We start from the raw sequence: 23,432 nt of genomic DNA on the forward strand, positions 1-23,432 counted from the left end.
ATAATTATATAACATATATAGTTGTGGCAAACATCACGTAAAATGATACTGGATGCAAATCTCTATATTTCTAGGCATTTTAATTTTTAGTATAAAGTTATTGTATGGTTATATTTTTAATACATTACTTATTATTTTTATTTTATGTGTATGAGTGTATTGCCTGCAGGTATTTAGGTGCACCTGTGTCCTGAAATGCCCACAGAAGTCAGAAGAGAGCATTGGATGCTCTGAAACTAGAATTATGGATAGTTTTTAGCCACCATGTGAGTGTTGGAAACAAAACCCAGGTCCTCTGTGAGAGCAGCCAGTGCTCTTAATCACTAAGCCATCTCTTCATCCCAGATTCATTATATTATTAGAAATTTTATTTTCAAACCTTAAATGGCTAATAGAAAATTATGCTTAGAAGATAAATGTAAGATCTGTACTTCATTTTTGTTTTTGTTACTGTTTTATTTTATTTGGTTTTCTGGTTTCTGCTTATTGTTTTATGCAATGTAAACAGTATGAATTCCTTGAAATCACTTTTTAGCTTGTTTTACCTGTAAACACAATGACTGAAGCATCTATAACCTGTAATACATGTAAGAAGCTGGCATAAAGTGAACAAATGTGGATCTCTCTCCTCTCCCTGCAGGCCAGGGAACCCCAGTCCTTCCAGTTTGCATCTCATCATGTGAGAATCATGCAACCACCTATGATGTGCACACTATAAGTCTTACAGTATCATTTCACACACTTTCATAGAAGTTGCAATTTAACATATTTCTTAAGATTTGAAAGAATACAAAGTGTGAATGGAGGCTTTCCTAAACTCTCTAATTTCTCAATGTACATTCTATTTCACAGACACTGAAAAAAAAAAAAAAAACTTTCCCAGTGCTGAAATGTAGGAAAGCAAGGACTGAGGCAAACAGAGGTTGGTACACTTTCTACAAAGCAAAAGGACTCTGGAGCACTTAAGGGAAGAAGTGTAAAAATGGGTCAAAACCCAAGGTCAACAAACCTACAAGAGGCCCTGCCCTGTTTCATCTGAGAAGAAATTCCTGGGTGGGGGATATGAAAGAGAAAAGAATTTGAAGCAAATTCTAGTTAGTAGATGTCAGTACACACATAGGGAAGCCAGGAAAAATTCTCAGAGAATTAGTGATACTTTCAGGTTCATTGGACAAGGCATGTTCTTCATGTGATACTGTCTGTGAATTAGACTGGATCTAACTTCTCATGCAAGGAGCAAGTCAGTACTGGTTGTTTTGTTGAAGAGCAAGATTCAAGCTGGTCAGGAGATAGCAAGAACTCACTGAACATCTGACTTCTGTATCTTATCCTCCCACTAAAAACCTCAAAACTAATTAGAGAGAAAAGACAAACACAAAAGTGAAATAAAAAACAACATGTTTCTATAATATTAATAATGTATTAAGTATCTAATATATCAAGCATCTAATGCATATCAGGAATAGTGGTAACTGCTTCCCAAAATGATCGAATATACATCAGCTCAGTGATGTTCATGTTCTATCACATATAAGCAGAGCAAAAAGTGGTTAATCAACATGTTAAAAGCCACAGCCACACAAGTACAATTGAAAACCCAATAAGCACATCCAAGAAACAAATGACACCTTTGCTCATAAAGACCAAATACTTCATGGGATACTGATATAAAATTACCCACCAGAGAATTGCTATAGAAACCAACTGCTGTATGAATTGTGATAAGATGTTTTATTGGTATTATTAAAGAATATGACTGTTCAGGTGAATCACCCGTAATATATACGCACAGAATCTTCACTGGTCATTTCTGACCTTGCTTTTTGTGGGGCACATATTGCCAGCAAAGACGATATACCGAACAGCCAGGAGCTGTGGTCAACTATGTTTTTACTGTGTACTGCTGGATTCAATGGCTCTACCTTTCTTTATTTCCCATTGTGTGAAAAGAAAAAGTTAATGATACATGACTAATGTTATCATAAATTTCCAGTCATTGCTTAGCTATTTGCAAGCTGCTTGCCTTTGCATACTGGTTTGTTCACCCCAATTCCCTCTCTTATTACGCACTGCCAACTAGTTCTTCATGATTTTGAGATTCATAAAAGCAGCACATCAAAATGAAACAAATTCATGGGAGCACTGTTTTGTACTGCAGATGGTTGATATGTGTCAGATTTGAGAAATCCAGTAAATGGAAGCATGCTTCTAAATATCTTCTTAATTTTCCACTATACCATGACCTTGAGAATGCTGTCTAAAACTGGTTATAATTCTCATGTTATTCAATCAATAAGTATGTTTTCATTTTACCAAGTAGAGTTTATATTTCAGAGCTAAATAATGAAAGTAATGAGCCTAGAGTAAAAAAACAACATGTGGCCAGATATTGTCACTGTGTAGATTGAGAAATAGCATTATCTAGCTTGATATTAAGATTTCCTAAAGATAATATTTTAAAAGAGATATTTGAAAGTACCCCAGATATGTGAGATGTTTCATCCATCTTAAAACTGAACACTTTTTCAAATAAAAGTGCTTTTAAAAGTAAAGAATTTAGAAATGAAAAATTTACAGTAAGTAATGAAAGAAATAAGAGACTGATTAATCCAAAAAAGAAAAAAATATTTGGGAGGAATATTTTGCAAATTTGCATGTCACTGCCATTTCTTTCAATCTCTTGCAAAGCATCAGTTTCCTCCATGCTAACTGTCGTGTTAGGCAGTCACATACCTGTCTCCATCAGCAGCTCTCATCCTGCCTTAAAGAATGCTTGGCAGCCAATCTTCCCATGAGACATAATGCTCCCCCTTTAATGAGCTTCTCTAGACATTCTGAACTTAAGTCATTTAGAGCATTGCTTAAAGACTACTGCTTTGGCTTGCTCACTTTTCAGGAACACACATTTATGTTTATTTCTATATGTAGAATCTGATACAAACTTTGATCATTAGCTATGAGATGACTAAATGGATACATGGACAGCACAAATAAAGACTTCTATTCTGCTACTCTAACTGGCCTTTTACCAGAAAGGGGAAATATAAGAATGCTAGTTTTCACAGATAAAAATGCAAAATATCCAGATTTATGTGTTCAGTTAAGCATAAAGAAATATGGCGTAGCCATGCTTCAAATATATCATGGCAATCTTGCATTTTATCTGGCAATCCTGAAAGTTCAAAAACAGATTTTAACTCAACATAAAAAAGGCTGCAACAGCAATCAAAGTATGCTGCAAAAAACCTTCCCAAAAGCCATTGCCTGACATAGTCATTTAAGAATAATGGAGGTCAGAGAAATCCTGGACCTATTTTTGTAGTTAGCGGGTCTTTTCTTACTTTTTATTATTAACACAGACATTTTGATAAAATTTTCATGCCTAACCATTAGGAATAACTATCTTCTATATCTAAATTCACACTTCACATTCAAGTGATGTTTGACTATAAAACTCCATGGACCATGCACTCACCAAGTTCTTTTTTGAAACTATTTTAAAATACAATGCATTGTTATACATTTTAAATATTTAACTTTGAATTGACCAAACTACTTCATAATTCTGTCTAACTGCCCCAAGTGAAGGTATTATCCTAAGATATCATTATAATTCAGTTTAATAGCTATGAGAAAAATTCTATACCTGACTCACCAGATAATTTATGGGTCAGTGGGCTCTGTAGATCAAGATGTACACTGCTACATAAAATGAAAATATGTCAGTATTATTATGCTTAATTGGGATTGACATCCTTGTTATGAATTCACTTTTCTTGCCTTAACTTTTCTTTTCAAACTCTGATGTCTAAAGATTTTAACATATAAAAAAATTGAAATACCAGATAGAGCCTGGTGTGATGATGCAGGCCTTTAATCTCAGCACTGAGGCAGCAGAGACAGGTAGATCTCTGTGAGATCAAGGCCAGCCTGCTCTACATAGAGAGTTCCAGGCTAGCTCTAGCTATAGGGATACCCTGACTCAAAAAGGCAAAAAAGAAAAAGAAAAAAGAAACAAGGTTTCTAATCTACTGTCTTTTCTTGAAGGTTCTGTGTCTTCATTGCTAAGCATTTTCTTCCAAGTCCCTAATCAAGTAGATAAGTTGTTGCTTACAACCCATGAATCAGTATGCAAATTGCACTCATGGCTATCTCTCCTCTCAGCTAGGTACATAGTCAGGTTCAAAGCTTTTCCCATTTAGATGATTTTCTTTCATGACTCCAATACAGGGACTTAGAAGAAAGGGACTACATTGCTCCATCTCTTCACTTTCAGGGTGCCTACACATTGCATAGAATCATTTGTCTACTCTCACCTAGTGGTCTCTTCCTCTTGTCAACTGATCATAAGGTCGCCCCATAGGCACAGGATAGAAGAAAGATGTCTGTGGAGCAGGGATGAGCACCATGGACATTTGGGTCACTTTTTCTTTACTTTTGCATTCAGAATCTATTTGGACAGACTAACACCTATGCTGCTGCTTTTTGATAAAACAATGCTGCTGTATACACTTAGTTGTATGACTTGAGAGGCAAGACAGCACCAGTTCATGACTAGACAATCAGATTGTTATGGAAATGTGGTAATCCATTATCAGTTAGTTTCTCTCCAGATACAGTAGTAGCAGCACAACAATTGTATCTTTTTTATCTTAATTTTTAAGCTTTTTGAACTTTTTTAAAAAATTTATTGAGCATTTCAAAAATGCATATAAAGTGTTATGATCAAATCCATTCCCTCTCCCTCCCTTCTACTTCCTCCCATACCTCCCCATCACTTTTTTCTGATAACTTCATGTTCTCTTTCTTTTCTTGTGGGGGTGGTGGTGGAAGTTTTTGCTACTCTTGCATTACCCCTCTGAAGAGGTAACCCTAGAATCTTTTAGGGGTTAGATAAGTGTTCCCAAATACTTTTGACATTTTTGGGCTTTGGAACAGAGTATGTTGCTAAGAAGCCCAAGGACATTTTGACTTTTAGCCAAGAAACTGGCTACTTTTCTTTAAGGTCCTTTTACCCTAACTTTCTAGCTAATTCCTACCTCCTATTCTTATCACACCATCCTCTGAAGAGGTTACCCAAATTGCCAATTAGAAATTGGATGCAGACCGCTCTGGCTTCTTCCATGCTGAACAGGGACTCAGAATGAGGCAATTGGGGTACCCCTCCAGTGGGTCTATCTAAAAGACTCCCAAATTGCGTAACTCTTATATGTAGGGGGAAAAGAAAGTCCTTGACTGGTGCCACCACGTGGAAGCAGGATCCATGTGCTCTCAGGGGGGTCTCCTGAGTTCTCGGCCCCTATGCCAGAGGGAGGCCAGAACAAGCACTCTCTGGAAGTCTGCTGAGATCTCAGCCTCTACATCGATGGAAGTTGGAACAGGCACTCTCAGGTTGTCTGCTAAGCTCTCACAAGAATTGTATCTTAAAAGAGGAGTTACCAGTGCTTGATGGGTAGGCTTTACTTCAGAATGTCACAGGCTTATGTTCCTCTAAAGCTTTGAGACTGATAAGAGCTATAAATAGTATCCTAACTGCCACTACGTGTTAGGAGTTAGTGGCAAGTAGGCAGTTATGAAAAGTCAATGGAAAAGAATTAACATCCCCACTTAACTGCTGGAATGTGTCAAAAACAAAGCCATTCACAAAAAATAAGACTATCCACCAAATAAGACCATCCATCAGACAAGGACAGCCCTACTGGTTATCTCTATCCTGGCCAGAGCCATCCAGGCCAAAAGATAAAGTGTTGAGAGAGTGGATCAAAAGAAAAAGACCTGGGGACCCTATTAAAAGACCATCTCAGAAGTCATTTGGTGGTCCATCAGCTGGGGAGACTCCACCATTCCTGACAGCATGTCTTTAGATCTTTGATCCTTACTCTCTTACTCTCTGTTCAGTAAATGCTAGTTTTCTGTCTCTTTAGGTCATTCATCCCCGGATTTCAACTCTTTATTGGCCTCTGGGAAGAATCTGGACTCCAGTGCAGCTGGCCTTTGGCTCTCTCACCCATGCAATGTCTGTGGTCATCTGTACTGGGACCTTTGGAGGAGGTTCTCACTCAAGGACAGAATGCTGGGAGGAAGAAATCAGGATCAACTGTTGAGTTGTATGTCATCCCTAAACTTCTAGCCAACCCTCATCATGTTTAGCCTGATCGAATCCTCAGCCAGCCCCTTTCTCTGTTGAGAATTAGGAAGTGTAGGGAATAGGTCTGAGAGACAAGGCAACTCAATTTCATATAAACAAACAGAGATTACTCCCCCATAATAGAGGAGTGCTGGGGGAGGGAGTCATACTGGTATTCTTATGCCAAGAGATGGGCCCCTGGACTTAAAGAAGAACTTGAGGTAGCTGAGTCTTAAAGACAAGTTACATCCCCCTGTGGCAGGACAAATTACTTTGTTTATTCTGTCTAGGCATCCCCTCTATCCCTGAACAGAATAGGAGCATTTATTCACATATGACTGGTACCTTACCATGAGGCAGTCCTCCCCACTTCTGAGATATCTTATTCCTAGATTTGACCCATCTGCCTGTCATTTTTGCACACCAATTTTTAATTGCACCCCCAGTGCCAATCTCCATTTCTTTTCTAACCTATATCTATCACCTGGACATCATGTGCAGCCACAGTCTCATTCTTGACACACCCTGCCACGAGAACTGTGGTATAAGAAGGACTTAAATATCAAAGTGTCTAATGCATTTCTGGTAAATATCCATCATGCTCTTTCCCCACCAAAATGAACTCTGGGACAGTGGTGATTTCTTTTCTTGCTTGAATACATCTCAACCGGTGGATTTTTACTCATTGCTTTTAGACGTCCCTACTTCCTTTCATTTACTAAATTTTGCTGCCTCCCTGACCCTAGTTCCATGAAATCAAATGACAGATACAATGTTCTGAAGAGGAGAGATTCCACGGGTAGCTAGGATATAAAAGAGAGTAAGGGGACTACAACCCACTTTCCTGCTGGTGGGAATGAGAGAAAGAAAAAAGGTAGTCTAAACTGGTTCAGAAGTAAGAGAAAATAATAAATGAGGGAACCTGGTGCCAGGACATGGTTGAGTACAGAATTTCCAGTACCCAGGATAGACCTCCAGTGGGAAATGCTGGACTCATAGCTCTAGCGAGTAGCCTGGAGATGACCCTCCAGGTAAGTTAAAGAATGCAGACAGGGAAAAGGGCATACCCAACCCAAGACTTCTCTATCTTTCTCCTTTATATCTCTTCATATATGGGACAATCCTACTCCAAGATCTCATCCAGATTACCACTTAGATGCCTAAACACTGGATAAAATATGACTGAAAAATCTTAAAAGGAGTCTAATCTTTCTACCAGGAGGCTTGCTCTCTATCCCCTCGGGGATGCAGGAAAATGACCATCCCAGGGGAACCTTTATTATAATACCATTCTCCAACTAGTCTTATTTTACCCAGAAAGAGGAAAATGGAATTCATCAGACCACCAGATTGGGACTACTCATACATTGAGTCTTGTGGACTGAGCGACTACCAGATTCTCAGCCAGCCCTTTGTGGTGCAGCCATTGTTGGACTACTCAGACTCTATCCTGTGAGCTAATCTGACAAATCCATGTGTGTGCATGTGTGTGTGTGTGTGTGTGTGTGTGTGTGTGTGTGTGTTCATTCTACCAGTTCTGTTTCTTTAGAGAACCCTGACTAATACAACTGCCATTAAGGATTGTGTCTACTGAATAAGGAGTGACATCTACAGTTGGGAGCAAATGAACCTTTGAGCTAAGCTAGTGGTTTTCTCCACTATGTGTACTTTGCCATGGCCCAGGGAGGAAAGATTATTTCACTGATGCTTCTGACATGACATGGCCTGTAGGGGGTTCTTTGGATGGTTTTCTGGCACATTTTCTTCTGTCAATAATTTCAATACCTCCTCAGCAGGCTTTCTAACTACTCTATCGATAGGCATTGTAGTTGGTCTCATAATCTTGCCTCTCATATATTATAGGTTTTACAACATCCACACAACATAGCCTAAGAACTCATTTTACTGAATGGCTGTTCTCTGTCTCAAATCTACACTGTCACCTGGATTTTACTATACTACAGATCTGAGGATTTATCTATCCAGGACTCCTCCTCTGCCTGGATCAGCCAGAGGAATAATTCTATGCTCTGAACTCTAGGAGAGCCTCCCTTTCAGGACCACTAACTCTGTGCCCTCTCTGCCTGAAAAAAGCCACCCCTTTGAGGCTCAAACAGAAGCCTGGCCATGTCTTTAGATAGATTAATATTAGGAGTTAGCTGTGGGTAAACAGCCAGGAAAAGGGTCAGAAAGAAATATTATTCCCATTTAACTGCTGGAGTGTTTCAAAACAAGACTATTCACCCAAAAATTAGACTATCCCCCTGACAAGGTCATCCATCAGATGAGGACGCTTGTATTGATTATCTTCACATTGGTCAGGGTCATCAGACCAAAAGATAAGTTGCGGGTAGTGGGGATCAAGAAAGAAAATGACCTGGGGACCCTATAAAAGAACCATTCCAAAAATCACTTGGTGGTCTACCACCTCTAGCGATCTCATCCTTCCTAACTGGGTATCTTCAGTGCTTTGCTCCTTACTTGCTCTTTACTTTCTGCTTCCATAAACACGTGTTTCCACACTTTTTTGAGTCATTACTTCATTTGTCTCTGGGTGCTCAACACTTTGCCTGCCTCTGGGAAGAATCTGGACTCCAAGGAAACTGGCCCTCTGCTGTCTACGTCCAAGGCATACATATCATTGGATCTTCTCCACTGTATGGCCAAGTTGAGATCAACCTGTACAACAGCATGTACAAGTTACAATGTCACCTTCTATTCAGAACCTACTCAAAACTAGCAGCTTTTAGGAATCACAGAGTAAAAGAGCCAGAGTAACATATTTTGAGGAATATATCACCTCTAAATTACAAATAAGTCCATTAGACAATGCTGTGCCCTTTTCTTGGTAAAAGGACAGGACAGATATAACAATATGTCCTTAATCTTTAAATAAGGGAATGTTAATATGTACCATATCACTGGAACCCTAGAAGTGTAACTGTGAAGGATGCTGTATTTTGGTAAGATTATTTTATTTATTTATCCTTTGATATGCAAATATCTACCAATAAGTCCAGTTCACTGTCATGGATGAATGTGATGTCTTGTAAAACAGAAATACAATCAAAGATCCTGTGAGCTAAACTTTTATATGACCTTGAAGTAGGTGAGTGAAGCTGTGTGACCTTGGTAGCTGGAAGTAACAGCTTCTGGTAAGTGTTGTGAATAGGTAGAGGAAAGGATCTCTCTAGCTCTGTAGCTGCTTAGCAAATATTGGATATGTTAATTTGCTGAAGCAATGAAAGTGCATCTGTCACAGCAGCTGCTGTTCGAAAGACATCTTAGTTAAGCTTTCAATCATCCCATATCATTCCCCAAGAAACTCTTGTCTTCTACATAGGCAAATAGAAGAGTTGAATAGGGATATGCTAGAAATTGACACTGTGGCATCTTTCAAGTCCTTGATGTTTAAAGCACCAATCTCTAGAGGTGATGGGTGCTTGGGAGAAAGTCTAAGGGAAGTCCTTTCCTATCACATGGAAGTACATGTTACTAGCACTATCACTTACAATATTTTCCGTTAGCATTTATCATATTTCTCTGCTATGTAGTTTTTTTTACTCAAACCAAATTGTATATAATAGAAGACAGTCACTAATTGTACTCCACAAAGAAGGACTCAGTAGTTATGTTCTACTTCCTTAAACGTATATGTCATCTAAAGATTATTTGGAATTCTCCTTCAGGAAGTTTGATTATCATTGATTCATTCTTTATTCATTTAATAAATTGAATTATGTCTTCCTTGATTCATGAATATTTATTTTATATGCATTCTTTAGAAATATACTCTAAATGGAAATAGTTCTTCCCGGAAAAACTAAGGAGGCTCATGAGACCCAAGAAGTAAAAAAAAAAAATTATTTCACACACCTGGGGAAGCTGAAATTGTTTGAAATCATAAGGAACCCTCCCCGCAGTTGTAGAAGGAGTAAGCTCTTGAAGGAGGAGATTCTGAACTGTCAAGCTGCCTGCAAAGCCTACTCTTAAGGATGCAGGTTTCATGAGTCAGCACTCAGATGGAATGAACTTTTCAGTGAAGCAGCTGCCTTTGAGTCATTCCTGGTTCTGTAAAGAATACCTCACTTATACTCCAATGAGTGCCCCAATAGACTCATTAGTTCACCAAACTGAACTTTAGTATAATTGTTACTTTTGATTGTCATGGGTTCCTTATCTGGAGTGACTAAATGTGTGAGTGTTGTATCAAGCCAGGAAGAGTCGCACATAGCAGCAATATGCCAGGTTATAGCTCAATAGTAAGTTATTTAATTCATTGCTCAGTTTTTCTACCTTTGTCCTTGAGAGTTTTAGGGGTTGATTCTCTACCTTTTTGATATAGTTCTGCCTCCTTTCATCTTAAGCATTTTTTTTACCATCTGACCCAATCATCTCTAAGGCCCAAATCTAAGACAAACTTCTAGATTTACCCCTTGAGACACTTTCACTTATATCACATATCTATTGGATATGCCTTCATATCATTTTGGCTTGCATTGCTTTGCTTTGTTTTAGTTCTTATTTTCAAACAAACAAAGATGTTCCAGGCTTATGCTATATTCTCTGCCCAGACCTAAAATAAGCCATTTCTCTACAGAGGCCTGGTTCTTTCCAGTGGAAAATCACCTTAGGCATTAACATTTGGTGCTGGGTGTGCTCAATACTATAGGTGTATTTTCTAGTCACTCTCCAGAATAATGCTATGAAAAACATCTATATGTGCTACTGTTTATACCACCCATATCTGTACCTAAACCTATCTATCTATACTAAAGTAAATAAGAGCTTCCTGAAATTTCTGACATTTATTCAGTGTCACTTGAATAATTTTAGAATCATTTTGCCCTTCCTTTGTTTGTCTGTGACTTCTAACTCTGTCAGAAACTTGGCTCCAACTGTCATACACTTATTTATAAAGTAAATTCCAAATTACTAATCCATGTCACTAAGAGCGATTAGAATACAATGATCATATAAATTACATATGATACCTCCACCATAATGAATACTTTAGGCTTTCTCTATTCAACTCCCTCTTCTTCCTCCAAATTCTTGAAACAATTGATGTTTTCAGTCTCTAAAATTTAGCCTTTTGCAAAATGTCATTCTTTATGAGTAGAATCATAAAGTACTCAGTCTCTTTATATTGATTTCCTTTATTTAGCAATATACACATAAGATTCATTCATATTTTTGCATAGCTTGATGTTTATTTCTTTTCTTGATGAATAGTGCTCTGTTTTATATGTGTACCATAGTTTATTTACCTATTAAAGACTAATTTGGTTATTTCTAGCCTTTGTCAATTATGCAAAAAGCCAAAAATGGGGGTTTTATATAAGAAGATGTATTTGAATCTTCTTAGATTAGTGCATTGAAGTATCATTGCTTGACAGTTTGGTAAGATAGTAGCTTTGTGAGAAACTATCCTGTCAAATTGTGGTCCAAACAGGCTATACCATTTTCATTCTTACCAGCAAGGAATGAGAGCTACCGTTTTCACTCTAGCTTCAATAATAGTTGATATTTTTACTTTTAGTGTTTTTATGCAGCATGTGTGCCTACAGTAAATTCCCAAGCTTTTGTCTAAAAGTTATAGATTGTCTTCAGTTATGAAGGAAAATTTTTCCAGATGTAGAATCTATCTTGGTAGCTTTCCTGTCAATACCACAAAAATCTCACTCTATTTTCTTCTTGATAGCATGGTGTGTAATAAAGTCTATTCACCTTTCTGATTCTCTCCTTACCTGTGCTGCATTCATGGAGAAATCAACCCTGGACATTCTTTCTTTCCAGGATACTAGCTTTACTTCCATAAAGCTTTATTTCCTCTGCTTTTCTTTCAGTTTCTGTCTTTAGTTTATATTATCAATGTGACATTACATATTTTATAATTTTTTTCATTATAATCCTTAATGGATTAACCATAACTATTTTAGATTTCCTGACTGATAATTTCATAATCTGTATCATCATGATATATCTGGTTCTCACAGAAACTCTTTTGTTTGATGTAGTTTAGATAGATGTTAGATAGATGATAGATGATAGACAGAAAAATAGATGATAGATATTAAAAAGATGATAGATGATAGACAGACAGGAAGACAGACACATAGATGTAGTTATGTGGATAGCTATCCAACTATATTTAACATTATTTTTCATTTCCCCCACTTTAAAGTGTTTATTATTTATTTTCATTATTTCTTATAATTCCTTTATTTGCTAAATATACTTCACAGCATAACTTGTTTTATTCTATCTATAGGGTTTTTACATTGTGCATATTACTTGAATGTGATTATTATGTGAGTTATCATCCAAATATTTAATCAGGAAACAGAATCTATGCCTGAAATTTAAAAAGAAAAATATCAGAAAAATGTTTACTAATAAAATATAATAATTAAAAGGAAGAAAATATGATTCTGAGAGATATCAGAAGCATCAACTGTCCCTAAATTGAAGGAAAAAAGAAAATAAATTGTCAAGATGGGTAACCAAACACAAGTTTAGATATTTGAGTGGAAGCTGTGGCTCCCAAATGAACACATGCTCATTATCAGAAAATAAAGCTTTCAAGGACATGAACTCTGAGCTGCACTTTGAGGGCTAGTGAATTGAGTACTACTTGCCATCTACAATGCCCCCTGTTTGCATCACAGACATACCCACCGATTTAAAAATTGTCATCAAGATAAAAAAGGACCTAGAAGAAAAAAAAAGAAGTCCATGCTTCAGGCTTACTGAGTCCTGTTACTACTGACCTGATAAACATGATTTAAAATATAGAGAGATAGATAGATAGATGATAGGTAGATAGATGATAGATAGATGCTAGGTAGGTAGGTAGGTAGGTAGATAGATAGATAGATGATTGATAGTTGATAGATAGATAGATAGATAGATAGATAGATAGATAGATAGATAGATAGATAGATAGATGATAGTTAATCTCATGTACCCCAGGCTGGCCTCGAACTCTCTAGGTAACCAAGAATGGCCTTGAACTTCTGATCCTCCTGCCTCTACCTCCAAATGCTGGGATTATAGGCTTTCATCACTATACCTGGGCAACTTAATGAGACCTTGTCTCAAAATAAAAAGGTAGACTCAGAGGATAAAGATGCTTGATACCAAGCCTGATAACCTGAGTTGAATTCCCAGGACCCACATGGTGAAAGGAGAGAACAAACTGAAAGTTGTCCTGACTGCTTTCCAGTTTGCAGATAGATAGATAGATAGATAGATAGATAGATAGATGATAGTTAACGAGGAAAGTCATAGGTACTAAAGGGTAACCTGCTCTTCTTGGTTTGCTAAACAGTTATGCTGTCAAAATGTCTTCTAAATATCTATGTTTGTATCCACAGATTTTTGCCACTCTCATCCTTTGTCAGAGAAGTTTCTTATTGGAGAGGGTAGTGGTTAATGGAGAAATTCATAATTGTTCAAAGTGCTAAGAATCAGTGACTGAGTGCTCACCTATAGATGGACATCTATATCAACCTGCTCCCCACCAGTCTCATGGAACTTTGCAAAAGAGAGTGCAGAAAAAAGTAAGAGCTGGAGGATGGGAGGAGGCTGTGAAATACTGTTTTGTGGACATGACATGGCTGTGGCACACAAGAATTCATAGCAGCTGTGGTTACTGTCACAAGACCTGCACAAGACCAAGCCAATCAAACCTTCCAGCATGTTTTTGAGAAGGAATGTTGAGGCCCCACCCCAGGCTACAAAGATATTGAGAGTTGATAGCTGCTGGAGAAAAGTCACTTTTATTTGAGAGTGTGGCCACGGATAGGTGTGCATGCCCCAGTGGATGACCACACACCCATAAGCATATGAGCAGCATTAATATGACTCAGCAGGTTAAAATAGTGGTAGTACATTATAAAAAGATGGAATTTAGTTGGAGGCTATGTTGGGAGAGTCCCTGGGAGAATTTGAATGGGGAAGAGAGGGATGAATATGATCAAGATACATTGTCTGCATGCATGAAATTTTTTATATAAATAAAATCTATTAAAAATAAACAAGCAATGTAAAAAATTAAATGCTAAGCACCCTGATTAATAGACATATATGGTATGAATCCATTAGAGTATTACATTGTACCCATAAATATTTACAATTTCAAAATATTAATTAAATTATTTAATTGATAACCACATAGTTAGAAGAAGCATTTCATTACAGCAGCATTGACATATTCAATAATAAGTTCCAGAGCTAAGATGTATCTCTTTCAAAATTGGTTGTAAATTTTTAGGTTTACACTTGAATTAATAGTTACACAATATTGTACACAGTATAAACCCTATAAGACATAAAGTTGAATGATGTTTTATCTTTGAAAAGAACTCCATTTCACATTAAAACATACTTTTTCATACAGAAAAACTCATTTTTAATGCTACTAACACTTAGATGTTTCCACATGCATCTCGAATCTCTATGCAACTGATTATTACCAGTCACAGTCAGTTACTTTCTGACATCCTTCGCTACTGAGCATGGATATCTAGTCATCAGAGAGATTTCAATGGTAATGTTTTTCACATCTACTAATTAACATGAAGCAATTTTTTTAAAATACTTTATTTATTTTTTATGCATATGAATGTATTGCCTGCATGTAGGTAAGTACACCCGTGTTGTACAATGCCCATGGAGTACAGAAAAGGGTGTAGGATCCCCTGGAACTGGAGTTACGGACAGTTGTTAGCTGCCATGTGAGTGCTGGGATCCGGACCTGGGTCTTCTGCAAGAACAGTCTGTGTTCTTAACTGCTGAGCCATCTCTCCAGCCCCATGAAGAAAAATTTTTATGCTTCTTTCTCAAATATAACTCGGTTTTTTATTTATTGATTGTGTGTGTGTGTGTGTGAAACAGAACATCCCAAACAATATTATTCATCCACACACCCACATTCCAAGTGACACCTTCCCATGCCACCCCCGACCCCTGCTGGAGCCAATATATTCGGTCATCCCTGTTACTGTCCACTGTGTTGTCAGTGTCCCAGGCATTCCCCAGTTCTTGTCCATCTGCTGAATCTAGTCAGCCTATCTATAGGCCCTTGTTTTAGGAAGATCAGCTCTTCCTCATCTAGCAACAAGATGTTGCCAATATTCCTTTAGATAAGATTGGGGCCTGCTGTTTATTTTCCCAATTCTATGCTGGGTTACTATCTGGGAGTCTCTTGGGCCACCCTGGCCAACAACTCAAAGGAAGGTATCGCTTGTCTGGCAGTCTTTCTTGTTATGTAACCTTTAGCTACACACATGGACTCTTCAAGAATTATATTGATCCCTTTAATCTTTGGTTATGCTTTCCTTTAGGGTGTTTAAGAGCATGCAGTTGGCCCAGATAAACCAATTTATTTTTACTCTTAAAGTCATTTGAGGATCTGTTTCTCAGGGGTTACATGGGCTTAGGAGGAGCCCCTGGCTCCTTTCCTCTACCAGTTCCTTCTATGTGAAGATAAATCAAAGGTCCTTTTCAACCATGGATGGCTTCAGTTGGAAGCATGGAGGAAATATTTCCTTTGTGTTGGCCCTCCTCTTTGTAGACTGGACACTGGTTAAAGTGCATCTGGTAGGGTCTCCATGGCCTCCTTGATCAAGAGGACAGGTGACTCACCATAGTTACAGGACATTTTGAGAAACACTCCATAGTCCCCTGGAACTTAGTCAACCTTGGCAGGCAAGAAGCAAAAATTGTCCTTTAAGTCCCTATGACCATATTATTATAGGCTTCAAAGTATGGCTGTTAAACACCCAAGAAGGTTAGTACCACCAGTCTGGTACTATTAATTACCATGTGCCATGTAGATAAATCTTGGACAAAGACCAAATGTTCTCAGATAAACCTTGACTAGACATATATTATGTTCCTTGAGCTACTTGTATGTAAAGTTTGTCAGGAGGTTGTTGGACTAATATGGTTCCCTCTGGATTTTTTTTAAAATTAGCTAGGCATTTTTATCTCTTGCATTGTCTAACCCTTCCAGCACAATTTCCTCACATAAAGTGCCCCCAGTTTTCCCATTTCTCCCTTAATACCTTTCTCCTATGGTCCCACATCTCTTGAGCTCCTTCTTTGCATTTATCCCCAAGGTTCCTTGTATAACCCTCCCACGCCTCTCCCCTTAAAATAACCCCATCTTTATCCATATCTCCCTTATTAATACCTCTTTCCTACTGTTCTTCTCTTTCAGATCCTTTCTTTTCCTTTACCTTTCTGGCTCATTTTCATTATCCTGGTTCCTGTAGTTATGTCTGGATACATGCTTACTTATAAGGATTTGGTGCTAGTATCCACATATGAGGGAGAACATACATCGTTTGTTTTTCTGGGTCTGTGTTACTTCACTTAGTGTAACAGTTTCTAGTTCCAACAATTTACCTGCAAATTTCATGATTTCATCTTTCTTTACTGCTCAGTAAAATTCCATCATAAAAATAAACCACGTTTGCATTAGGAACTCCTCAGCTGAGGGACACTTAGGTTGTTTCCATCTCTTAGCAATAGCGAAAAGAGCAGCAACAAACACTCGTACATGAATGTACAAATGTCTCTGCAATAGGATGAGTTCTTTGGGTATATTCCAAGGAGTGGTATAACTGGATCAAATGGTAGATTCATTTGTAGTTTTTTAAGAGTTCTCCACACTGCTTTCCATAGGGGTTGAACAAGTTTACAGCCCCACCAGCAGTGGATGAGTGCTCCCCTTTCCCCACTATGGGGACCTAAGGGCACTGGCTTGCTAAAATGGCACCAAGATGAACTGAGCAGGGCGTGGCCTGACTTATTTTGAAAATCTTCAGATTGGCTAACAGACATTTCAGCACTCCTGAGGATCATGTGATTGGTGCATGTTCACCATTGGAATCCATCAAATGCTGCCTGCGAGCCTGGTTGATCTTTAAACTGATTAGACACCTTCAGGGCAAGGGGAATTTCCAATTGCAGTCAATGCCTTTATAAGCTCTGTAATGCTTGCAATAAACGAGTTCCTGCTGGACTAGACTCCCCATCGTGTCTGATTGTCCCTGGTGCTGGGGCTGCTGGAGCAGGCAGGCAGCACACTTGCTCATCCCCAACCAATCTTACTGGGTGGTCACAGTCTGACCCCCACACCCTACATCCTCTCCAACATTTGGTATCATTTGTTCTCTTGATGTTACCTAACTGCCTGGGTAAGATGAAATCCTAAAGTGGTTTTAATTTGCATTTCCCTAATTACTAATGATGTTGAACATCTTTTAAGATGCTTCATAGACATGTTTAATTCTTCTTTTGAGAACTCTCTGTTCAGCTCCTTAGCCCATCTTTCAATTGGGTTACTTCCTTTCTTTATATTCTGGATGTTAAACCTCTCTCAGATGTGTTGCTGGTGAAGATTTTCTCCCATTCTGTGGGTTTTCTCTTCACTTTCTTAGTTGTTTCTTTTGATATACAGAAGCTATTTAGTTTAATGAGGTCCCTTTTGTTGATTCTTGGTCTTTTTTCTGAGCAATTGATGTCTGGTTTATAAAATATTTCCTACACCTATGTCTTTTAAGTTATTGCCAATGTTTTCTTCTAACATATTCAGAGTCTCAGGCTTCACATTAAGGTCTTTGATCCATTTGGAGTTGACTCTTTTGTAACGTGAAAGATGGGGGTTTAGTTTCGTTCTTCTATAGGTGGAGATCCAGTTTTGCCAGCACCGTTTACTGAACATGCTGTCTTTCTTCCAGTGAATGTTCTTGGCAAGATTGTCAAATATCAAGTGGCTGAACTTGCATGTACTCTTATTTGGGTCTTCAATTTTGTTCGACTGATCTACAGGTCTATTTTTGTACCAGTACCATGTTGTTTTATGACTAGAGCTCTGTAATACAGCTTAAAATCTGATCTACTAATCCCCTCACCTTTTGGTAGGATGGTCACTTTCACAATATTAATTCTTCCAATCCATGATAATGGGAGGTCCCTCCATCTTCTGATGTCTTCCTCAATCTCTTGCTTTAAAGAATTAAAATTTTCATTGTAGAGGTCTTTAACATCTTAGGTCAGGTTTATTCATATATATTGTCATTTTTTGCAGCTATTGTGTAAGGGATTGTTTCCATGTACTCTTCTCTGACTGCTTGTTATTGGTATATAGAAAGGCTACAAACTTTTGTAGATTAATTTTGTAACCTGAAAGTGTTAGTCATTTCTAGGAGCTTTCTGGTGGAATTTTTGGCACCTCTTAGTATAATGTATCATCTGCAAAAGGGGATAATCTGATCTCTTCTTTTCCAATTATTACTCCTTTAATTTCCTTCTCTTATAGCTCTTCCAAGAATTTCAAGCACTATGTTAAAAAGGATTGGAGATAGTGGACAGCATTATCTGGTTCCTGAATTAATGAGAGTGATTCCAGTTTTTCTCCATTTAAAATGATGTTGGCTGTGGGTTTGTTGTATATAGTTTTAATTATGTTGGGGTATGTTCCCTCCAGTCCAACTCCCTCTAGGACTTTGAACTTAAATGCATGTTGAATTTTGTCAAAGGCCTTCACTCCACCTATTGAGATGACCATGTAGTTCTTGATTTTGAGTCCATTTATATGATTCCTGACCTTTATTGACATATGTATATTGAAACATTCCTGCATCTCTGGAATAAAACCAACTGGATCATGATGGATGATATTTTTGATGTGTGTCTATATGCAGTTTGCAAGTATTTTGTTGATAGATTTTGCATCTATGTTCATTAAGGATACAGGGCTATAGTTTTCTTTTTTGGTTGTATCTTTACTTGGCTTTGGTGTTAGAGTGATGCTGGCTTCACAGAAGGAATTTGGAAGTTCTCCCTCCTTTTCTATCTTTTTGAATGAATTCAGTAGAATCAGATATAGGTCTTCTTTAAATGTCTGATAGAATTCTGCTGTAAATCCATCTGGTCCTGGGCTTTTTTTAGTTGGGAGGTTTTGTATTTCTGTTTCAATTTCCTTATGTGTTATGGGTCTGTTTAAGCTGATGATCTCTTCTTGTTTTAGTTTTGGTGGTTCCCATGCTTAGGTACCCATTCATTTCTTTGAGATTTTCAAAGTTTGTAGCATATAGGTTTTTAAAGTATTCCTTTATAATGTTCTGGATCTTCTTGGTGTCTGTTGTGATGTTTCCCCTTTCACCTCTAATTCTGTTGATTTCAAGGTGCTCTTTCTTTCTTTTGGTTAACTGGACTAGGGGGTTTGTCAATCTTGTTTATCTTTTCACAGAACCAGCTCTTGGATTCGTTGATTTTTTGTACTGTTTTCTGTTTCTATTTCATTAATTTCTGCTCTGATTTTTGTTATTTCTTCTTGTCTGCTGGGTTTGGGTTTCATTTGTTGTTGCTTTTCAACTGTCTTGAGTTGCAATGTTAAGTCATTTATTTATGTTCTTTCTGATTTTTTTTTCTTTTCTCTCTGATGTTTTAATGAATGCACTTAGAGCTATAAACTTCCCTCTAAGGATTGCTTTCAACATGTCCCAGAAGTTTTGTTGTGTTGTATTGTCCTTTTCATTTAGTTCCAGGAATACTTTTTTTCTTTCTTAATTTCTCCTTTGACCCATTCATCATTCAGGAGTATGTTGTTTAATCCCTATGTGTTCATGTAGTTACTAGGGGTTTTTCTGGTGTTTATTTTAAGCATTATTGCATTTTGGTCTGAAAGAATGAATGGAATTATTTCAATCTTTTTGTATTTGTTGAAGTTTGTTTTGTGCCCCAGTATATGGTTGATTTTGGAGAAAGTTCCATGGGGTGCTGAGTAGACAGTATATTCTTTAGTGCTTGGGTGAAATATTAGGTAGATGTCTGTTAGGCCAATTTGATGTATGGTATTGTTTAATTCAGATGTCTCTCTATTAATTATCTTTCCCATTGACACATCTAATGGAAACAATGGGATATTGAAGTCCCCAGCTATTAATGAGTTGGAATTAATCTGGGTCTTAAAGTTCTGTAGTACTGTTTTTATGAAGTTAGGTGCCCCAGAGTTTGGTGAAAATATGTTTATGTTTGTAATATCTTCTTGGTCAATTGTTCCTTTTATCATAATGAAGTGGCCCTCTTTTTATCTCTTCTGATTAGTTTTACTTTGAAGTCTATTTTGTCAGATATTAGAATTGGAATGCCTGTTTTTTCTTAGTACCATTTGCTTGGTATATTTTTTGCAATCCTTTAACCTTAAGGTAGTGCTTGTCCTTGAAAGTGAGATGAGTTGCTGGCAGACAACAAAAAGATGGCTTTTGTTTCTTAATCCATTCAACTAGTCTATTTCTTTTGACTGGGGAATTCAGTCCACTGATATTTAAAGTCATCAGTGAAACATGTATACTGATTCCTGTTGTTTTTATTTCTGCTCACCTTCTTGGTGTAGCTGTGCATTTCCACAGTTATACCTTCACTAAGTTTCTTTCTGTAACCCCTTGGGGATTTTCATTCCTTTCTTCAGCTTTTTATTGCTGCAAGGACTCTTTGAAGGGCTAGTTTTATGGACATGAATGCCTTCAGCCTATTTCTGTCATAGAAGATTTTTCTTTCCCCTTTGACTATAATAGACATTTTGGCTGCATTAAGTAATCTGGGTTAGCACCTGTAGTCATTTAGAACTGGGAATACTTTGTTCCAGGCTCATCTGCCTTTCATAGTTTGCACTGAAAAGTCAGCTGTAACCTGATGGGTTTTCCATTATATGTGACTTGTTGTTTTTCTTTTGCAACTTTTAGTATTCTCTCTTTGTTCTGTATCATTGGTGTTTTTACTTGTTGTGCCATGGAGAGTTTCTTTTCTAGTCCTGTATCTTTGGTGTTCTATATGCTTCTTGTATTTGTATAGATATGTCTTTCATTAATTTTGGAAATTTTTCTTCTATTGAAGATCTGGTCCATATCCTAATCCTGAGTTTCTTCTCCTTCCTGTATGCCTATGAGTCATACATTTGGTCTCTTTGTGATGTCACACGATTCCTGTATATTCTATTCTTGTGTTTTCCTGAATTTTTCATAAACTTTTCTTGAGTGGTCTAATTCATTCACTTCATCTTCCAGTCTTGATGTTCTGTCTTCCATTTCATTCATCCTGTGGGTGAGGCATTCTCCTATCATTTCTAACTGGCTTATTGAGTGTTTCACTTCCTTCTTCATTTCAGCCTGAGTATTCTTCAATATTTCTAACTCTTCTGAATTCTTTCAGGTGTATCCCTATATTCTTGCAGTCCTTTGATTTCTTTGTTTCCATATTCTTTAAATTCACTGAACTCTTTTATTATGTCTATAACTGTTCTTTTGAGTTCCATGTTCTGTGTTATCTCTAGGGGGTTCTCATTGTACTCCTCTACAGGACTGATGGTACTTGGTGGGGATATATTATTTTGGTTTTTCATGTTATTATTTTTTTCTCTGTGACTTTGACATTTGGCTTTCTTTTGTAGTTTCTGATTCTTGTGTGACACCCACACCTTCCTTTGTGGAATGCAGGTCTGCTTCTTTTTGTAAACTTTGTGTGTCTTTGTGGTTTACTTGTTGGGCATGAAAAGCTGGTTGATCTAGGCTTCAGGTTATCTCTTTTGATTTTGTACTCAAGGGGTCAATTTGATTTCATCTTCCTTCTTAGGGGTTCCCACAGAGGCCCAAGTCAGATGAGGATCAGGTGCTCTCAGTCTTTCTCCTAAGAACTGTATTGCTTGGGAAAGATTCTGGCCTCATGAAGCTTGTGCTGCCCAGAAATGCAAAGGGATGTGAGGATGTGGGGATACTCTGAGGGCTCCTGGGGACTAGGAGGGATTGGGTTGGTCTGGATGCAAAGGATCAGGAAGCAGTGGGGAGTCTGGGCCAAGAGGTCAGTCCAGAAGTCTGGGGGTGCCAAGACAAGAAATGTGCCAATGCCGCTACTTCAAGAATAGATGGGGTGAATGAAACTGGAGGGGCTCAAGGCACAGTGGGCATTGCAAAACTTACCCAGGAAAGCTGCTGGTCCCAGGAACCTGGGAAGCTTCTAAGTATTAATTTAAAAGCTTACATTGACTTCCATAAGCAAATAAGACAGTGGTTTGCAGCCCTGATATACCAGAGGGAATAAAAGTAATGAAAATTTGTCTTTCACCAGAAGTCCAAACTGAAGCATGAAAAAATATTAGCCATCTATTAACTAAGCAAAATTATGTAGTGAAAACTTATGTTGTCTTCTCACTATCTTTCCCAGCCCCTGATATCCACTGTCCCACTCTCTGTCTCTGTGAGTGATTGAGACCTAACTATTAAATACCTCTGAAATCATATGTGTTTGTTATTCTGTGTCTGGCTTATTTTATTTAACATAAAATCTTCTCCAGGTTGATAGATGCTACCACAAATAAGATTTGTTTGCGTAATGTGACTTAACACAATATCCTCTTTGCATGGTTCAAGATTTTCTAAGCCCTTTTCTACAGCCAAATTTGTTCCCTGAATACTCAACATACTTCTTGATTGCCAGGTAAAGTACCCACTTATACTCAGATAATAATCTTGCATGAATTTCCCTTCTTTCACTAAATACAACTTCAGACACTTCCTATAGAACATCTTCCCAGCTAACTTGCTGTAATCTTAACAAACAGTTTTGACTCTGATTAACAGAAAGTCTGTCTGCTACCCAAGTTTGAAATCCATGTGCACTGAAGAACTAAAATCAACAAGGGCTTGTTTCTATTTAATAATAAAAAGAAGATGAATTAGAAATCTAATGTTTTCTTTGAATGGCAATAAAAGCTCAGTGCTACTTTTTGTTAATTCTGATAATCATGAGTTTCCTTTGAATTTGAAATACATACCAGAAAAATACCATTGGTTTCATGGTCATTTTGCATAAATAGGATGATTTTACTGACATGGTAGTTCTAAACATTAAGCAAAGAAATTGTTAGATCAGCTTTATTCGCATAGATGTTTGAGCTCTAGAAGTTGATCTAGCGCCTATTAAATTTACATTTGTTGTTAACAGGACATAAAGAGTAGGAAAGAATATCTTTTCTTTGAGGTGTACCTAGACATTTTAAGTATTCATTGTTTTATGACATAAATTTACATCTTTTTCATATTGTAAAATTTTACCAAGCTCACTCATATGTTTATTTTCCCATGTGAATTTTCAAAATAGACTTTAAAAAATATTACTGAAGACTTCAGCAGCTGAGTTTTAGGACAGTCTCTGTGTCTATGAAGATGATTAACACTCCATCCACAAAGATGAAAATAAGAAAATTAGCAAAACAATATACTTAAATTTGGTG

This window comes from Nannospalax galili, unplaced genomic scaffold, assembly GCF_000622305.1.
Source record: "Nannospalax galili isolate Female #2095 unplaced genomic scaffold, S.galili_v1.0 scaffold171, whole genome shotgun sequence".
Taxonomy (NCBI): Eukaryota; Metazoa; Chordata; class Mammalia; order Rodentia; family Spalacidae; genus Nannospalax; species Nannospalax galili.